Source organism: Odocoileus virginianus, unplaced genomic scaffold (assembly GCF_023699985.2).
Source record: "Odocoileus virginianus isolate 20LAN1187 ecotype Illinois unplaced genomic scaffold, Ovbor_1.2 Unplaced_Scaffold_24, whole genome shotgun sequence".
In the NCBI taxonomy this organism is placed as follows: Eukaryota; Metazoa; Chordata; class Mammalia; order Artiodactyla; family Cervidae; genus Odocoileus; species Odocoileus virginianus.
In genome coordinates this window covers 142,948-161,523 of record NW_027224286.1, presented here as the reverse complement: position 1 = coordinate 161,523, position 18,576 = coordinate 142,948, and the positions used below count along the sequence as shown (strand labels likewise).

At 39.1% G+C, this 18,576-nt stretch overlaps 1 pseudogene; it reads left to right on the top strand.

Annotated features, from left to right (window-relative positions):
• Positions 1 to 1,685: 1,685 nt before the first annotated feature.
• Positions 1,686 to 18,360, top strand: LOC110148903 (zinc finger protein 813-like; annotated as a pseudogene).
• The last annotated feature ends 216 nt before the right edge of the window (positions 18,361 to 18,576 follow it).

The following is an 18,576-nucleotide window of genomic DNA, read 5'->3' as shown; positions in this document are numbered from 1 at the left end:
TGATTGGATCTGTCGACTTAAAAAAAAAAGCACTATGTTAGATTTTTGCAAGTAAAGTTTTATTTGGGGCAAAATGAGGACTGCAGCCCAGGAGACAGCACCTCAGATAGCTCTGAGAAACTGCTCCAAAGAGGCAGGGGGAAAGGTCAGTATATATGTGATTTTGGTAAAGGGGGAATACATGCAATCAAGCACATATTTTTTCCAGAAGGTTTCTACTAGTCTGTGAAGCTTTGCTAGTCACAAGAAACAGTCATCACCATGAAGGATTTTAGTGCTTTTCTAGATATGAGGAGATATAAGAATTGGGCTCATAAAATTGGCTCCTGAAAATATCTATCTGAAGACCTGTCCTTCCAGTTTTTCCTGAGCACAGAGTGTCTCATTTCAGTTCTCCACTCTAAAGTCCTTTCAGAGGGTATTGAAGATCAACACCTGCAAAAGCACATGATTTAATCCTTGTAAGAGTAGATAGGTAGATTGTTGTTCTTCAGTCCCTAAGTCGTGTCTGACTCTTTTTGACTCCATGGACTGCAGCACATCAGGTTTCCTGTCGTCCATCATCTTGCGAAACTCATGTCCATTGAGTCAGTGACGCTGCCTAATTGTCTCATCCTCTGCCACCCCCTTATCCTCTTGCCTTCAATCTTCCCAGCATCACAGTCTTTTCCAGTGAGCTGGCTTTCGCATAGCTGGCCAAAGTACTGGAGCTTCAGCGTCAATCCTACCAATGAATATTCAGGGTTGGTTTCCTTTGGATTGACTGGTTTGATCTCCTTGCAGTCCAAGGGACTCTCAAGAGTCTTCTCCAGGACCACAGTTCAAAAGCATCAATTCTTTGGCCCTCAGCCTTCTTTATGATCCAACTGACACTTCTGTACATGACTACTGGCATGTAGGTAGATGGCAAGTGCTAGTTTGTAGCTGACAGTAACATAGAGGGGCCTTGGATCAGCGGTGGGACGGGGGCACCAAAGGAGAGGCACTTCACACAGAGTGGGGTGAGAGGATGAAAGAGCTGGACACTTGGGCTGCAGAGCAGCATGGTGCTGGGAGAGAAGGAGGATCAAGTGTGACCACAAGAGGAAGAGAGAGCAGGAAGGACGCATCACCACCTGGAGTGTCAGAGGAGGGGGGAGAAGGGGAGTGGAAGAGGGAGAGAAGGGGTGTAACTGGAGGGCAGAGAGAGAGCAGGGAAGGGGAAGAAAGAGGCAGAAACACAGATGGAGGACCGGCAGAAAGGGTGCAGAGACCAAGCATGTCGAGGGGAACAGTTTACAGAGTGGGGCAGGACAAATGTGAGGGAGGAAACAGGAACAGCAGGAGAGCAGAGGGGAAGAAAAGAGACAGATAAACCGACTGAAATGGAAACACCTAGTCGAGCAGGTGGGTAGTGGGAACTGGATGCAGATGGATGGTGAGTTGTTTGGTTGTCGATAAGTTGTGATGTATGATTTCTTATTTTAGAATGTAATAAAATGTCTCTAATTGTACAGGTGAGGATGAAAATAGCAGAACTTGTGTCTTGTGCATTCTGTAATTCTTCGTATCAGAAGATAACTTCCATTTGCAAACCCTGTTTCTCCAGGGGACAGTGATTTGATTCACTCATTTGTGAGTCGTCCCCTTCCCTTTTCTTGACGTGGGACAGAGGAGCAGGGAGAGAACAAAGGGGGCAAGAAGTGATTAAATCTGTCACTGTATGGTGTCTTAAAAGAAACATTGAGAGTCCTTTTTTGTGATGGGCTTACTTTTTTTTGTATCTTTACATATCATTTGTTTTGTAGCATGGAAAAAGAGTTTAGTTTGTTCAGTTTCAACTTCCCTAGAAGTTGAACATTAACTTCTGTAACAAGCTTTGGTGGTCTTATATAATCAAGTAATTCTTTTCTAAATATTAATATACTGTGAAATTTGTAAAATGTTGACCCACAATTATTAGGTGATAAAAATTCACAAATCGTTTCTTTTTAAAATGTGTTTCAGATAACTTGGAGGCCTGCCTGCTTTCTACTCTTTCTCTTTTGTATTGGAAAAGCTCTTTGGTATGTAATAAATAATTTTAGACGTTTTGCTTGGTACTTGGTCAAGTTGTCAATGGTCTTTTATATTAACAGACAAATCCTAATTTTACCAGTTAGTCTAATGTTTTGTTTTCTCCCTTTTTGTGCTAAGAGAAAGAGAAGGAAACAAAAAAGAAGTCAGAAATGGCTCTTTCTCAGGTAAAGTCATGTTCTTAGTTGTTTTCAGTCTGTCCTTGAAATGCCCTTCTTTGAACATGCTAATCTTCACAGAATCTGAAATATCCTGCCTGATACCCGTGTATTCATCTTCTTTTTCAAGAGTTTTTTGACTGTTTGTTGACTCTTGACATTCCCTATAAATTTACGAATGATTGTTTTTCTACAAGTGCAAAAGTTGCCTTTGAAATTTTGATAGGGATTCTTTATATCTGTAGACCGCACCCCCTGCAGGGGAAGCATGGAGTTCTAACCACTGGACCCTAATTTGGGAAGTCCCTAATTTGGTCATTTTTTGTAAAGAAAATTCTGCAATGAAACTTTATTGACTTGATTTTTATAGTTTGCTACTTCTAAGCAAAGGAAGTGTTATCTGTTTTTAATCAGTTTGATTGGCCTCTTAATTTCCATTGAAAAATTTGGGGGGTATACTAGGTCTTATCTGCTGGGTTGCAAGTGAAGGGATTTCTTTTTTTTTTTCTATTCTTTAAATTTTATTTTTAATTGGAGGATAGTTGCTTTACAATGTTGTGTTGGTTTCTGCCGTACAACAACATGAATCAGCCATGGATATGTATATATTCACTACTTCTTGAGCTTCCCTTCCACCCAAATTTGGTCATTTTAAAAACATAAAGTTCCCATGCGTGATTACAGCTTGTGTTTCTTTCATATATATCTCCAGGGACTTCTTATAAAGTTTTGTACTTTTCAGTGTAGAGGTCTTACACGTAGTTGGCTGATCTTTTCCCTAAGGATTCTGTGGGGTTGTTCTCTGATTTTCTGTTGACATTGTTCATTGTGTATCGAAGTGCAACTGATTTTGGTTTGCAGATATTTTATGCTGCAACTCTTCTAAGGTTTTTCTAAATTTTTGTTTATTTATTTATTTTTGGCTGTGCTAGTTCTTTGTTGCTGAGAGTGGCCTTTGTCTAGTTGTGATGGTTGGAGGCTACTTGCTAGTTGTGGTACATGGGCTTTTCATTACAGTTGCTTCTCCTCTTGCAGACACAGGCTCTAAGTGGGCAGGTTTCACTAGTTAGTTGTCCCACTGCATATCAGATCTTGCTGGACCAGGGATTGGCAGGTGGATTCTTTACCATTGGACCACTGGGAATGTCCTTAATGTTTTTGGAGTAGTCAGTTTTCTTCTGCAATCTCTTTTGGGTTCTATATATAAAATCTTGTCACCTACAATATAAAAGGTAATTTTGCTTTCTTTTCAGTTTAGATAACTTGGATGTTTTTTTTTTCTTTTCCAATTGCTCTGGCTAGGTTGTTCAGTAGTTTCTTGAAGAGTAATGCAGAGTGTGTGTCTTTCTCTTTTGTGGTTGTAAGGATTTAGCAGTGTGGACTTCCCCACTACTGCATCTTTGACTACTTGTTAATAAATTTTATAGGCTGTTTTTATTTTCATTCACATACTTTACAATTTTCCCTATGATTTCTTCTTTGATTCGTTCCTTCTTAAACAATAAACTGCTTACTTTCCACTTTTGGAAACTTTTCCTGTTTTCCTTCTGCTGTTTATTTCTAGTATCATTTCACTGTGGTTAAAGGAGATACTCTTCGTTTTTTTAGAATATACTTTTTATGTTCTCAGCCTTCATATATTTGTTGAGCTTTGTTTTACGGTCTAGCATGTGGTCTGTGCAATGGAGAAGGTTTTGAGATGTGCTGGAGAAGGATGGGATTTCTGCTGTTGTTGAGTGGAATGTTCTGTACATGTTTGTTAGGTACAGTCATTCTACAGTGTTGTACAAGTACTCAGTTTCCTTGTTGATCTTTTGGTTTCCATGCGCTGGTAAAACTCAGGTAGTGAAGTCTGATACTAATGTTGTGCTGTTACCTATTTCCATTTTTACTTCTGTTAAGATCTTCATTTTCAGGGGAACTCTGATGTTAGATATATACATATTTGTAATTGTTGTATTTTCTTGGTAAATTTACCTTTTCCCATTTCATAATATATATATATATTTTTTTGTTAGATTTTTCCTTGGATTATTTTGTCTTTTGTCTGATATTGTATAGTAACCCCTGCTCTCTTAAGGACTGAATATCTTTTTCCGTCCTTTCACTTTTCACCTTAGACTTGTGAATGTTCACAGTTCCAGCTCTGACATGCTCTCTGTGTGTCTTGCTCCCACTTGGTTTTCCTCCTGTCACTTTCTCCAGTGGTCCCTGCTCAGGCATGGTGGTGAGAGGCAGGCCCCCTGGCCAGCCCCTTCCACTCCACTGTCACTTCAGCGAGAATTCATCAAGTGTTTCCTTCTGATCATGATGTTTGGTGAAATATTCTTGGTTGATAACAATATATTTTTTCCATGTTGTTTTTGTTTTCTTTTTGTCATGATTTTAAATTGTCCAACAAGATTTTATTTTACTATGGTGCTAATCTACAAATAACGTGTAATAGTAATAACTTCCAAATTTGATTCAAAGTTAATTACTGCCAAAAACAAACTCTTTGGCCTTTATTAATGTCTTTTGGTTAAGACGACTGTGGGATAACATGGCCACGGCCATGGGCTTCACAAAGATCACCCCAGAGACAGAGGCTGGAGCAGGGTAGCAACCAGTGCCCCCATTTCCAAGTATGGCACCTGCAGTGGCAGCAGATTGGCCCTAGGTCCCCCAGCGGCAGCAGAAAAGCCTGGGTATGGTGGACTCGAGTGCGGCTGATCAGCTCAACTGGCAGACAGTGGAGGGCAGCAGATCGTCTCTATGGTGGACAGTGACTCCCAGTCTGTGGATGGACCCCAGGGAGGCCAGCCACTCCTGGGCAGTGGATGGCTCCAGGGTGGCCAATGGCAGCAGTGAGGCCAGGGTGCCCTGCCCTCCTAGGCATCATCTAATGTCAACTCCAGCCCTTCCTGGACCCCCTTCCCAGCCACTCCAGCAGGGCCTTTGCCTGAACCCCTGGTCACACGTTGAGAGAATCTTGACAGCCAGTGAGTGTTTAAATGCTCAACAGGGACCAGCAGTGGGACTGCCAGGGCACCAGGCATGTCTTCCAGCTACATTGAGTGGCTGAAGGGCATGTCCTTGCTAGTTAGGGCCTGACAAAACATCCACTGGAGAAAGGAATGGCAAACCACTTCACTATTCTTGCCTTGAGACCTTCATGAACAGTATGAAAAGGCAATAAGATATGACACTGAAAGATGAACCCTCCAGGTCGGTAGGTGCCCATATTCTACTAGGGTAAAGTAGAGAAATAGCAAAACAAAGAATGAAGAGCCTGAGCTGAAGCTGAAACAATGCCCAGTTGTGGTTGTATCTGGTGGTGAATAAAGTCCAATGCTGTAAAGAACAACATTGCATAGGAACCTGGAATATTAGGTCCAGTGAATCAAGATAAATTGGAAGTGGTTAAACAGGAGATGAGAAGAGTGAACATCAACATTTTAGGAATCAGTGAACTAAAATGGACCAGAATGGGTGAATTTCAGATGACCATTTTATCTACTATTGTGGGCAAGAATCCCTTAGAAGGAATGGAGTAACCCTCATAGTCAACAATAGCCCTGAAATGCAGTACTTGGTTGCAATCTCAAAAATAACAGAATGATCTCGGTTTGTTTCTGAGGCAAACCATTCAACATCACAGTAATCCAAGTCTATGACCCAACCTGTAATGCTGGAGAAGCTGAAGTCGAATGGTTCTATGAAGATCTACAGGATATTCTAGAACTAACACCAAAAAAAGATGTCCTTTTCATCACAGGGGACTGGAATGCTAAAAGTAGGAAGTCAAGAGATACCTGGAGTAACAGGCAAGTTTGGCCTTGGAGAACAAAATGAAGCAGGGCAAAGGCTAACAGAGTTTTGTCAAGAGAACACACTGGTCATAGCAAACACTCTCTTCCAACAACACAAGAGATGATTCTACACATGAACATCACCAGATGGTCAATACTGAAATCAGATTGATTATATTCTTTGTGGCCAAAGATGGAGAAGCTCTATACAGTCAGCAGAAAAAGACCTGAAGCTGACTGTGGCTCAGATCATGAGCTCCTTATTGCAAAATTCAGACTTAAATTGAAGAAAGTAGGGAAAACCATAGGCCATTCAGGTATGACCTAAATCAAATTCCTTATGATTATACAGTGGAGGTGATGAATAGATTCAAGTGATTAGATCTGGTAGGCAGATTACCTTAAGAACTGTGAGTGGAAGTACATAATATTGTACAGGAGGTGATGACCAAAACCGTCCCCAAGAAAAAGAAATGCAAGAAGGCAAAATGGTTGCCTGAGGAGGCCTTACAAAGAGCTCAGAAAAGAAGAGAAGCAAGAAAGAGAAAGGGAGAAAGGGAAAGATATACTCACTTGAATGTAGAATTCCAGAGAATAGCAAGGAGAGGAAAGAAAGCCTTCTTCAGTGACAAATGCAAAGAAATAAGGAAAACAATAGAATAGAAAGACTAGTGATCTCTTTAAGAAAATTGGAGTTACCAAGGGAACATTTCATATAAGCTGGATTGAGAAAAGGCAGTGGACCTAGAGATCAAATTGACAACGTATGCTGCTGGGTCATAGAAAAAGCATGGAAATTCCAAAAAAAAACATGTGCTTCATTGACTCTACTCAAGCCTTTGACTGTGTGGATCACAACAAACTGGAATATTCTTAAAGAGATGGGAGTACCAGACCACCTTACCTGCCTCCTGAGAAACCTGTATGCAGGCCAAGAAGCAACAGTTAGAATGAGACATGGAACAATGGACTGGTTCAAATTGGCAAAGGAGTATGTAAATACTGTATATTGTCACCCTGCTTATTTAACTTATATGCAGAGTACATCATGTGAAATGCCAGGCTGGATGAATCACAAGCTGGAATCAAGATTGCCAGGAGAAATATCAACAACCTCAGATATGCAGATGATACCACTTTAATGGCAGAAAGTGAAGAGGAACTAAAGAGCCTCTTGATGAAGGTGAAAGAGAAGAGTGAAAAAGCTGGCTTAAAACTCAACATCAAAAACTAAGATCATGGCATCTGATCCTATCCCTTCATGACAAATAGATAGGGGAAATGTCAGATTTTATTTTCTTGGGCTCCAAAATCAATGCAGACAGTGACTGCAGCCACAAAATTAAAAGATGCTTGCTCCTTGGAAGAATAGCTATGTCAAACCTAGACAGTGTTTTAAAAAGCAGAGACAACACTTTGCCAGCAAAGGTCTATATAGTCAAAGCTGTGTTTTTTTCTGGTAGTCACGTATGGATGTGAGAGTTGGCCCATGATGAAAGCTGAGCATCCGAAAAATTGATGCTTTTGAACTGTGGTGCTGGAGAAGACTCTTGAGAGTCCCTTGGACAGCAAGGAGATCAAACCAGTCAATTCTAAAGGAAATCAACCCTGAATAGTCATTGGAAGGACTGATGCTGAAGCTGAAACTCCAATACTTTGGCCACCTGAATTGAAGACTGACTCACTGAAAAAGACCCTGAGCTGGGAAAAACTGAGGGCAGGAGGAGAAAGGGGGACAGAGGACAAGATGGTTGGTGGCAACATGGACTCAATGGACATGAGTGAGCAAACTCAGGGAGATTGTGATGGACAGAGAAGCCTGGCGTGCTGCAGTTCATGTGGTCACAAAGAGTGGGAGAGGACTTAGTGACTGAAAGACAACAACAGTGCCTTCCTGTGTAAGTTTAAATGGACAAAATTATATGTTTAATACAGTTATTTTGTTGAGGTTGGAATACTGTTTTTCACTAGCTTATTACAAAATCATGTTGACAAATGCAGTTAAGTATAGTTGATCCTATAGTCATTTTCATTATCTGGAAGATCCTGAATGCACATGAATAAAAGTGATGAGGAAAACATCTGAAAAATACACTCCTCTCATTTTTTAAAATTTAGTGTTGATGTGTGTGCATGCATTCAGTTCAGTTCAGTCGCTCAGTCGCGCAAACTCTTTGCGACCCCATGGCCTGCAGCACGCCAGGCCTCCCTGTCCATTACCAACTCCCCGAGCTTGCTAACACTCATGTCCATTGAATCGGTGATGCCATCCAACCATCTCCTCTGTCATCCCCTTCTCCTGCCCCCAATCCCTCCCAGCATCAGGGTCTTTTCCAGTGAGTCAGCTCTTCGCATCAGGTGGCCAAAGTATTGGAGTTTCAGCTTCAGCATCAGTCCTTCCAATGAACACCCAGGACTGATCTCCTTTAGGATGGACTGATTGGATCTCCTTGCAGTCCAAGGGACTCTCAAGAGTCTCCAACACCACAGTTCAAAAGCATCAATTCTTCGGCGCTCAGCTTTCTTCACAGTCCAACTCTCACATCCATACATGACCACTGGAAAAACTATAGCCTTGACTAGACGGACCTTTGTTGGCAAAGTAATGTCTCTGCTTTTTAATATGCTATCTAGGTTGGTCATAACTTTCCTTCCAAGGAGTAAGTGTCTTTTAATTTCATGGCTGCAGTCACCATCTGCAGTGATTTTGGAGCCCCCAAAAATAAAGTCAGCTACTGTTTCCACTGTTTCCCCATCTATTTGCCATGAAGTGATGGGACCAGATGCCATGATCTTAGTTTCCTGAATGTTAAGCTTTAAGCCAACTTTTTCACTCTCCTCTTTCGCTTTCATCAAGAGGTTCTTCAGTTCTTCACTTCTGCCATAAGGGTGGTGTCATCTGCATATCTGAGGTTATTGATATTTCTCCCAGCAATCTTGATTCCAGCTTATGCTTCCTCCAGCCCAGCGTTTCTCATGATGTACTCTGCATATAAGCTAAATAAGCAGGGTGACAATATACAGCCTTGATGCACTCCCTTTTCCTATTTGGAACCAGTCTGTTGATCCATGTCCGTTCTAACTGTTGCTTCCTGACCTGCATACAGGTTTCTTAGAGGCAGGTCAGGTGTCTGGTATTCCCATCTCTTTCAGAATTTTCCATAGTTTATTGTGATCCACACAGTCAAAGGCTTTGGCATAGTCAATAAAGCAGAAATAGATGTTTTTCTGGAACTCTCTTGCTTTTTTGATGATCCAGCGGATATTGGCAATTTGATCTCTGGTTCCTCTGCCTTTTCTAAAACCAGCTTGAACATCTGGAAGTTCACAGTTCACGTATTGCTGAAGCCTGGCTTGGAGAATTTTAAGCATTACTTTACTAGTGTGTGAGATGAGTGCAATTGTGTGGTAGTTTGAGCATTCTTTGGCATTGCCTTTCTTTGGGATTGGAATGAAAACTGACCTTTTCCAGTCCTGGGTGGCCACTGCTGAGTTTTCCAAATTTGCTGGCATATTGAGTGCAGCACTTTAACAATTATATTTTTAACATATTATCTGGCTTCCAACTTTTTCTACCCTATCATATTAATCATTTAAGTAGTAATAAAATTCCTAACATTTCTTGTGCATGTGTGTGCGCACACATGTATAAAGACCTTTTAGGCCACTCTATGTTGTGCACCTTGAACTTTTTTCATGTTTTCTCCATGAAACAGTCTGGCAATGTACTTTTAATGTTCCGTGTGTTACTTAACTCTTTCATTTTAAACTTCAGTTCTAAAGTCCAGCCTTAGGAGCTCAGCTGCTTGCTCTGATTCCTTAACTTCTAGACCTGATTGGAGTTTCCCAGTGTGTCTTTGACCCAGATCTCATCTGCAAGATCAGAATAGGTCTTTAATGAGCTGTGATGCTGACAGCAAGTTAATACATGTAAAACATTTAGAGTAATGTATTTCAGATAGGAAGCTCAAATGGTGTTCATCTTTGCTGCTCCTGTCATCATTGTGATTAAAAATCTTGGGTTTTCCTTAAACACACTGTAGACTTTGTCATCACTGAAGATCACTCACGCTCCTCCACATCCAGCTTTGATCATCCCTCAGTGATAGAACATACTAAGACTTTCATATAGACAGCCCAGCTTTGAATTTTTGTTTGTATTTATTTCATGTATTTTGTAAGAAAATGAGAAACCTGTATCTATTTGGAGGATATTGTAATCTTTATGATAAAGTGTGAGAAATTAAATTAGACACAGAGGTAGCGTCAAATACCTTTACATGGCTCTGTCACAATACCTACTTCAACTTGATCTTCTCACCTCTACTCATTTTATACGCAAGAACTCTGCTTCTGTTCCCTTGGTTAAGTGCTTTTTCTTTTAAACTTAAGGCACGATTGACCTTCAAGGATGTGGCCATTGAATTCTCTCCAGAGGAGTGGGAATGCCTGGACCCTGCTCAGAGGACCTTGTACAGGGACGTGATGGTGGAGACCCTCAGGAACCTGCTCTCTGTGGGTAAGGATAATTTCCTTCCAAAAGTTGGGAGAGTATTTTTGCATTTACTGCTCTTTGCCTTTTGGAACTCCCTATTTTGCTTAATGGAGCTCAAAGCCATGTTGACTCAGGCATGGAAACCTTCATAATGTAGGCTCAGGAGTTTAAACATGCTCTTCCTTCAGATGACCTGGCCACTTCACGTTAGGAGTTTTTCCAGTGCTCGATGTCTAACCCCCATCTGGAAACTTTTAAAATATTTTAATTCTCTGTATTCTACTTCTGTGCTTTTGACTCAGTACTTATTAGAAGAGTGTTGGATGATACCTGCATGTTACATTGTTCCCTGTGAATCAAAAACGTAGCAGGCAGTGGATGATTTTGTGAGATTTTTCCAGAGCCACCTGTAATGTCCTCAGTCTCATGTGAACAGAGAGTTGAGATTCTGGAAAAACCCACAGTAGCTGACATTTCTTTCTCTCCCTCATTTTTTTCTTTTAAAAAATAATTTAATTAATTTATTTTTTATTTCTTTGGATCTTCGTTGCTGTGCGGTCTTTTCTCTGGATGCAGCAAGTGGAGGCTACTCTAGTTGTGATGTGCAATCTTCTGTTGTTACAGAGCATGAGCTCTAAACTGTCAGGGCTTCATGGTTTTGGCTCCTGGACTTGAGAGCACAGGCTCCATAGTTGTAGCTCAGGGCCTTATTTTCTCCCTGTCATGTGAGATCTCCTTGGATCAGAGTTTGAACCTGTATCTCCTGCATTGGCAAGTGGATTCTTTACTACTGAGCCACCAGGGAAGCCCCTAGTGACCACCTGTTTTGATCCTCAAGAAATGGTTTGAGAATTTTTTCTAGAGATAACATCGTCCAAGTCCACATCCTCATGCGAAGGTATTGACTAAACTGTTGTTGATGCCATATTTTTGATGCCTGTGTGCACCATTCTACGTCTACACTTAGGTTTGAAGCATCTTAATGAGAGAGCTTAAGAGTTCCCTCTCGTTCCAGTGGTTAGGTGCAGGTTCCATCCCTAGTCAGTGAACTGAGATCCCACAAACCATGATGTGGACCCTCCTCTTCTCCAAACAAATACTGAGACAGCTTATGAGGTGGAGTGATACCTTCAGTGATGAACCATCATTTGTTTTTGGCACTGCTGCTCTCATTTTGTACATTTCTATGCATAATAAATAGTTTTGATTTTATTTCTTTAATCATCAAGTATATGTATTTCATGTTACTTATGGAGGTTGTTTTCTGTTTTCAGTGTGTGGGTTGGTTGATTGGAGACAAGCCAGCCCTGTCCAGGTAGAATTGGTGATTAGTTCTTTTTAAATTTTTATTTTATTTATTTATTTTTTGGCCTCACCATGTGGCATGTGGGATCTTAGTTCCCCGACCAGGGATCGAACCCATGCCCACTACACTGGAAGTGTAGAATCTTAACCACTCGATCACCAGGAAATTCCAGTGATTAGTTTTTTAGAGTTGTTTACATATGCTTGATATTTTGTTATGACATAAATCATTTGCAAATATTTTCTGCCATAGCATAGATTATTTTTCACTCTACTAAGTGTGATCTAATGCACAGTAGTTTATAATTTTGAGGTAGTTCAAATTTCTGTTTTAGGTTTGTTCCTGGTGCTTTTCATGTTATGCGTGATAAATCATTGGTGACTGCTATGTCATAAAGCTTTTCCTGCTTATTTATTTCTAGGAGTTTTATGCATTTTGGGCTTGGTTAGGTCTCTTATTGATTTTGTATATTATGTCAGTTAATGATCCAGCTAAATTGTTGTGTATTTAATAACTGCTCATCCTCCTTTGAGTTGTCTTGACCCCCTTCTAGAACATTTGACCATATATGAGAGATTTTTTTTTTATGTCTCTGTACTATTCCACCAGTTGCTCTGTCTTTATCTTTGTACCACATCATTTTATTAGTATAGGTTTGAAGTAAGTTTTGAAATAAAGACCTGCGAGACCTCTGGCTTTGTTCTTTTTAAGCGTACTTTGCTCTTCAGCATCTTTTGAGATTCCAAATGAATTTGTAAGATGTGTTTGTTATTTCTTCAAGAAATACTATTGATTTTACTAAACAGTAAATCTGTTGACTGTTGATTGCTTTGGTTAACACTGACATCTTGAGAATATTGACTTCAAATCCTTGAGTTGAGGATGTCTTTGTGTCAGTTGTCTTTTCTAATATTTTTTAGCCATGTTTTTAGTTTAGAATGTGCATGTCTTTCTGTCTTTGTATAGGATTTGTCCTTTAGGGTGTTGCCATAGCTTTTTAAATTCCTTGTTTATCAAGTGTTTTATTATGAAAAACTGTTGACTTATGTCAAATGCTTTTTACTGCATTAGTTGAGTTACTTTACTTTTTTTTTAGTTACTTTAGTTACTTTTTAGTTTTACTTTTTGTTTCATTCCATTAATATACTTTTTTACACTGAAACTTTGCATATTTTGAACCATTCTTACATTTCAAGAATATATCGCCTTATGGTTGCATATAATCCTTTTAGTGTGGTGTTAATTTTAGTTTACTTTTATTGATGATTTTTGCTTGATTATTAGAAATTTTGGTCCTTGGTTTTCTTGTGTCTTTGACTGGCATTGGTATTAGAGGAATTCTCGCTTCATAAAGTTTGTAACGTTTCCTTTTTCTTCTGTGTTTTCTGGAAAAGTTTAAGGAAGATTGACCTTAACTGTTTTGAAGTGTTGTCTGCAATTGTGCAGTGAATGTATGTGACTTGCCTCACGATGGTTTTTGATTAACGATTCCATCTCCTTTCCATGACTAGTTTGTACAGATGTTAATTTCTTCATGGTTCTAATAGTATCTTGGTAGGTTGTTATTCTCTAGGAATTTATTCATTTGTTCTACTTTATCCATTACCTACACATAGAATTTTCTTAGTGTTTCCTTCTAATTTTCTTGATTCCGTTTGAGTCAGTTGTAATGTTGTCTTTCTCATTTCTAATTTCAGTAATTTGAGTCTTCATTCCTTTTGTAAGTTATTCTACATAAAGGTTTGTCAGTTTTGTTATTCTTTTCAAAGAACCAACTTGTGGTGTTACAATTTTATATAGTTATTATTCGCTATTTCATTGAACTCTAATCCAGTTTTTTCTTCTAACTTCTGCTAGCATAGGTATATTGTGTATGCCTAACAGTTTTTATTTGGGTTGAATTTTTATTGTCATTTTTTCCTTCAATTTATTTCTGTTCAGTTGATAAACCAGGACTGTTTTGTCTATGTGCTTATTTTTTCTTTTTCTCTGGTTTATTGAAATTTAATTAATGTTTATCATTGTGTTAGTTTAAGATCTATAGTGTAATGTTTTGATAGTTCCATTGTAATTACCTTGGTAGGTTAATGTATTCATCTGTGACATAATTCTATGTTTTTTCTGAGTAGTGGTGAGATGTTTAAGGTCTAGTGTCTTATTAACTTTTAAGCATGTAATATAGTAGTGATAGCTATCATTACCATGCTGTACATTAGATTTGTAGAACTCTTTAAGAACTGTACATTTATTTCTTTTAGTAATATCCCCCATTCTACTAATCCCCTGAGTTTGTTAACAACTATTTTATATTGCTCTTAGTTTGCCTCTTATTTTTTTTTGTGTTTTTCTAAATTAACTTTATTTTATACATATTTGGAATAATTATGTACTTTTTTGCCTCTGAATTATTTTTATTGAGCATATACCTTCATGGTCCATCTGTGTTGTTAAAAACACCCAGGATATTTTTATTCTATCTGTATGTTTGTGTACAGAAAAGACACATCTATTTCCTTTTGATGGTCTTATTCTAGTGTTTCCTTCAGGTTTCAACAAAGATCATTCTTAGACATCTCATACAACATTATATCTGTTCTTTGTGAAAATATGCCTGGAAATGGGGCTTATGGAATATTGAATTTGATAACCTACTTAGCAAATAATGTAATAGATGTATACGTGCTTTATATCTGAAATATCCCATTCTCTTCTCTTTTTAAATCTCTTTCATTTTGGCTACATACCCATAATATAATTTCCATAGTTAAAAATGGAATAGTTAAACCAATTCTTTTTTCCTTTTAACCTCAGTATTTTTAGTTGCCTGTACTTACAGTTTTTCACACATATATACAGTCATAAGCCGTGATATCCTCTGTTTATTATTCCCTGAAATCTACTCAGACCCTTTATCTGTCTTACTCTTTCTTTTCATGTTCCCTTGATGCAGATAGAAACACTAACCTTTACTCACATATTTTAATTGTTCTCCTGATCTCTCCGGTTTCCAAGTTTTCCTTCACCCATCACTCCACCTTTCTTATTACTCACACTGTAAAAATGATTTCGTTTCATCCCTTGGACAACTTTCTCAGGATACAACTTACTATGTGCAGCTGTGATGACTCAGAAACCATTTTGAAGGGGGATTCCTGAATAAGAGTGTTATCCAACTCACTTCTTGCATCTCCTATGATTTCCTTTCTAAACTCCTAGTGTTTGTATTTTTACTCTTTAATTTCTTTGGGTTTTGTGGTTATGGTGGAAAAGTACCTTTATTTTTGAGAGCTAATATAAGTTTATCCAATTTGAATGTTATGTCCTTGTGTGTTTGAAAATAGACTACCCTAGGCTTGATTTGAATTATGGGTAACCACTGTTTCTATAGTGAAGAATCTTATTCTTTAGTTTTCCTAAAAATTTTTAACATTGTGGTTGAAAAAATATTTATTCATACACTGTAGTAATATATCTGTGATTCTTTATATCTTGTAGGTATCTCTCATATACACATGATCAAGAAATCACAACTAAAAGCAAACATTGATATAGGAGAAAGATACCAAACACTCATTTTGGGAAACCCTGAAAGCCATGAAATCAAGCATTTTTACCCTCAAGAATTACAGGAAAGTATGTGTGATCTCGGGTGTCAGTGGAGAGATGATGAAAGAAATTATAGAAATATCCCTACATTCCATAATGAAGGTGTCACTTATGGAAGAGTTCAACCCAGTGGAGAGGATACAGAAAAGAAGCTGATTGCAAATATACTTGCATTAAGCTCTTGGGATGCACTGTGCACGTTTCAAAGTAGACAAACAATTGATGAATTTCATCAAGCTGATGACAACATGAAGAGTGGTATGTCATTTTCACCATCTCAGGAAATTTCTCCTTCTGGCCAATCCAACATTTCTAATGTATATGGGAGTGATTTTATGCATCCTTCAATACTGACACAAGACCAGATAGCACATAGGGAAAGACCTTACAAATGTAATGAGAGTGGAAAAATCTTTTTTAAAGGCTCAGACTTCAGTAGACATCAGATAATCCATACAGGAAAGAAATTGCATAAATGTGACTTCTGTGGAAAGATCTTTAGTCGAAATTCACACCTTGAAGTTCATCGGAGAATTCATACTGGAGAGAAACCTTATAAATGTAATGTGTGTGGCAAGAGTTTTAATCATAATTCATATCTTACATGTCATAAGAGAACTCATACTGGAGAGACACCTTACAAATGCAATGTCTGTGGAAAAACCTTTCGGTATTCCTCAGGCCTCTGGAGACATATGATAAAACATACTGGAAGAAAACCATTTAAATGTGATGTATGTGGCAGAGTCTTTAATCAGAATGTAGACCTTGCAGTTCATCAGAGAATTCATACTGGAGAGAAACCTTACAAATGTAATGAATGTGGCAAAGTCTTCGGTCAAAAAGCACATCTTAAAACTCATCTGAGTATTCATACTGGAGTGAAACCTCACAAATTTAATGAATGTGGCAAGGTCTTTTGTGATAAGGAAACTGTTACAAGGCATCAACAAATTCAGACTGCAGTGACACCATACAAATGTAACGTGTGTGGCAAATACTTTAATAACAGGACTGCCCTTATACGGCATCAACATGTCCATACTGGACAGAAACCTTACAGGTGTGATGAGTGTGGCAAGTTCTTTTGTCAGAAGGTAACTCTTATACGGCATCAACATGTCCATACTGGAGACAGACCTTACAAATGTAATGAGTGTGGAAAGTTCTTTAATCAAAAATCCAACCTGGTGCGTCATCAAACGATTCATAATGGTGACAGACCTTACAACTGTAATCAGTGTGGCCAGCTGTTTAGTCTGAAAGGAAGCCTTGCAGCTCATCAGAGAATTCATACTGGAGAGAAACCTTACAAATGTAGTGAGTGTGGCAAAGTCTTTAATAGAAATTCAAACCTTACTTAACTTCATCAGAGAATTCATACTGGAGAGAAACCTTACAAATGTAATGAGTGTGGTAAGATGTTCAGCAGTAGATCAACCCTCATCCGTCATCAGTCCATTCATACTGGAGAGAAACCTTACAAATGTGATCAGTGTGGCAAAGGCTTTGATTACAAACAATGTTTTCGAATTCATCACAGATTGCATAATGAATAAGTGAAAGTGATAGTTGCTACAGTCATGTAGCCTGTCAGGCTCCTTTGTCCATGGGATCTCCAGGCAAGAATACTGGAATGGGTAGACATTTCCATCTCTTGGGGATCTTACTTTACCTAATGAGCCACCAGGGAAGTCCACATAATGAATAGAAATGTTATAAATTTGTTAGGTGTTGAAAAGCCTTTACTCAGATCTCAACCCTACCACACATCAGAAAATCCAACTTAAGAAACACTGTGTAAAAAAAAAAAATGGAGCAGGGCTTGGCCTGCTCGGGTAGAGCACGTTCTGGGTTTTGCAAACTCACCTCCGGGGAAGGAGCGGAGGGAAGAGGGGAGAAGCGGCCTGAACGACTGAGCTTGCATCGGAGCGGACTGTCACTCGGGGAAGTTCTTTGGGGAAACGCGTCGGAACGGTGGCTTCTTGCGGGAGCGGTGAGGCCAAAGCTGGGGCCCGTGGAGTCCTGTCCGGAGGGGCGGCGCGCTCCTGCAGGGTTCGGGTGCGAGCAAAGTAGGGGACTCAGCCCGTGGCTGGGAGAACTCGAGGGGCTGTGGGAGTCGTGTCTGCCGGAGCCTTAAGGAAAAGGCAAGGTTACAGTGGGTGAAGACCCAGGTGAGAGGAGGGAGGTGGAGAATTGGGAGAATTATAGTAATGGGAGTAGGAGACAGCTAGAGAGGGGAAGGGGGGGAACCGCTTTGATGCCTTGAGCTCGGGCCGCAGATGGCGGTGGCGAGGGGTGGGGAGTGAGGGCTAGAGAAAAAAAAAAAAAAAAAAGGAGAAAAGAAACACCATGTAATTGTGCTATATGTGGGAAGGTCTTCAAAATTCAAACTTCAAAAAAAATTCAAATCTGAAAATTCACACCTTACAATTCATTGGAGAATTCATAATGGGAAGAAACTATAAATAATCATGAGTGTTGTAAAGTCTTTTTGCATATAGACTCACTCACCACCAGATTATCTGTAATGGGAAGAAACCTTACAAGTTCAATGACCATCTCTATATGTTTAGTCAAAATTCATACCTTATAATATGCCAGATAATTCATATTGGAGAGAAACCTTTCAAATGTAATGAGTGGCGAATTCTTCAGTGTGCCTTGAAGCCTAAAACGTCCCTACAGGTGTTCCATGATCTTGAACATTGAACATTGTGGTGAAGTGTCAAGGCTTTTACAGGTGTCCACATCTTCGGCTTTATTAGAGTATTTTGTAGAACTACAACATCACATCAACTGTAGTGCAAGGACATAGACACTTGATAAGATGAGAATGTTTCTGGAAAACTGTGTTTTGCTTTTCTACATACCCCATACTAAATTTTCCATTTCTGCTGTACCAATTACTACAAACTGAGTGCCTTAAATAAATAGATTTATTCTCTTTCTGTTTCCATTCAAGAATTGTAAATGGATCCAAAGCTCTGTGCTCTTTTAGGTACTCCAGGTCACAATTTGTGTTCTTGCTTTTATGAACTTCCAACATCATCCTTGTTTTTTGTTTTTGTTTTTTGTTTTTTTTTTAACATCATCCTTTTTCTCATGATCTCCATGTGGTTTTGAATCACAGGCTCTTTAAATTAATCAAGGGTTTTGTTCAGA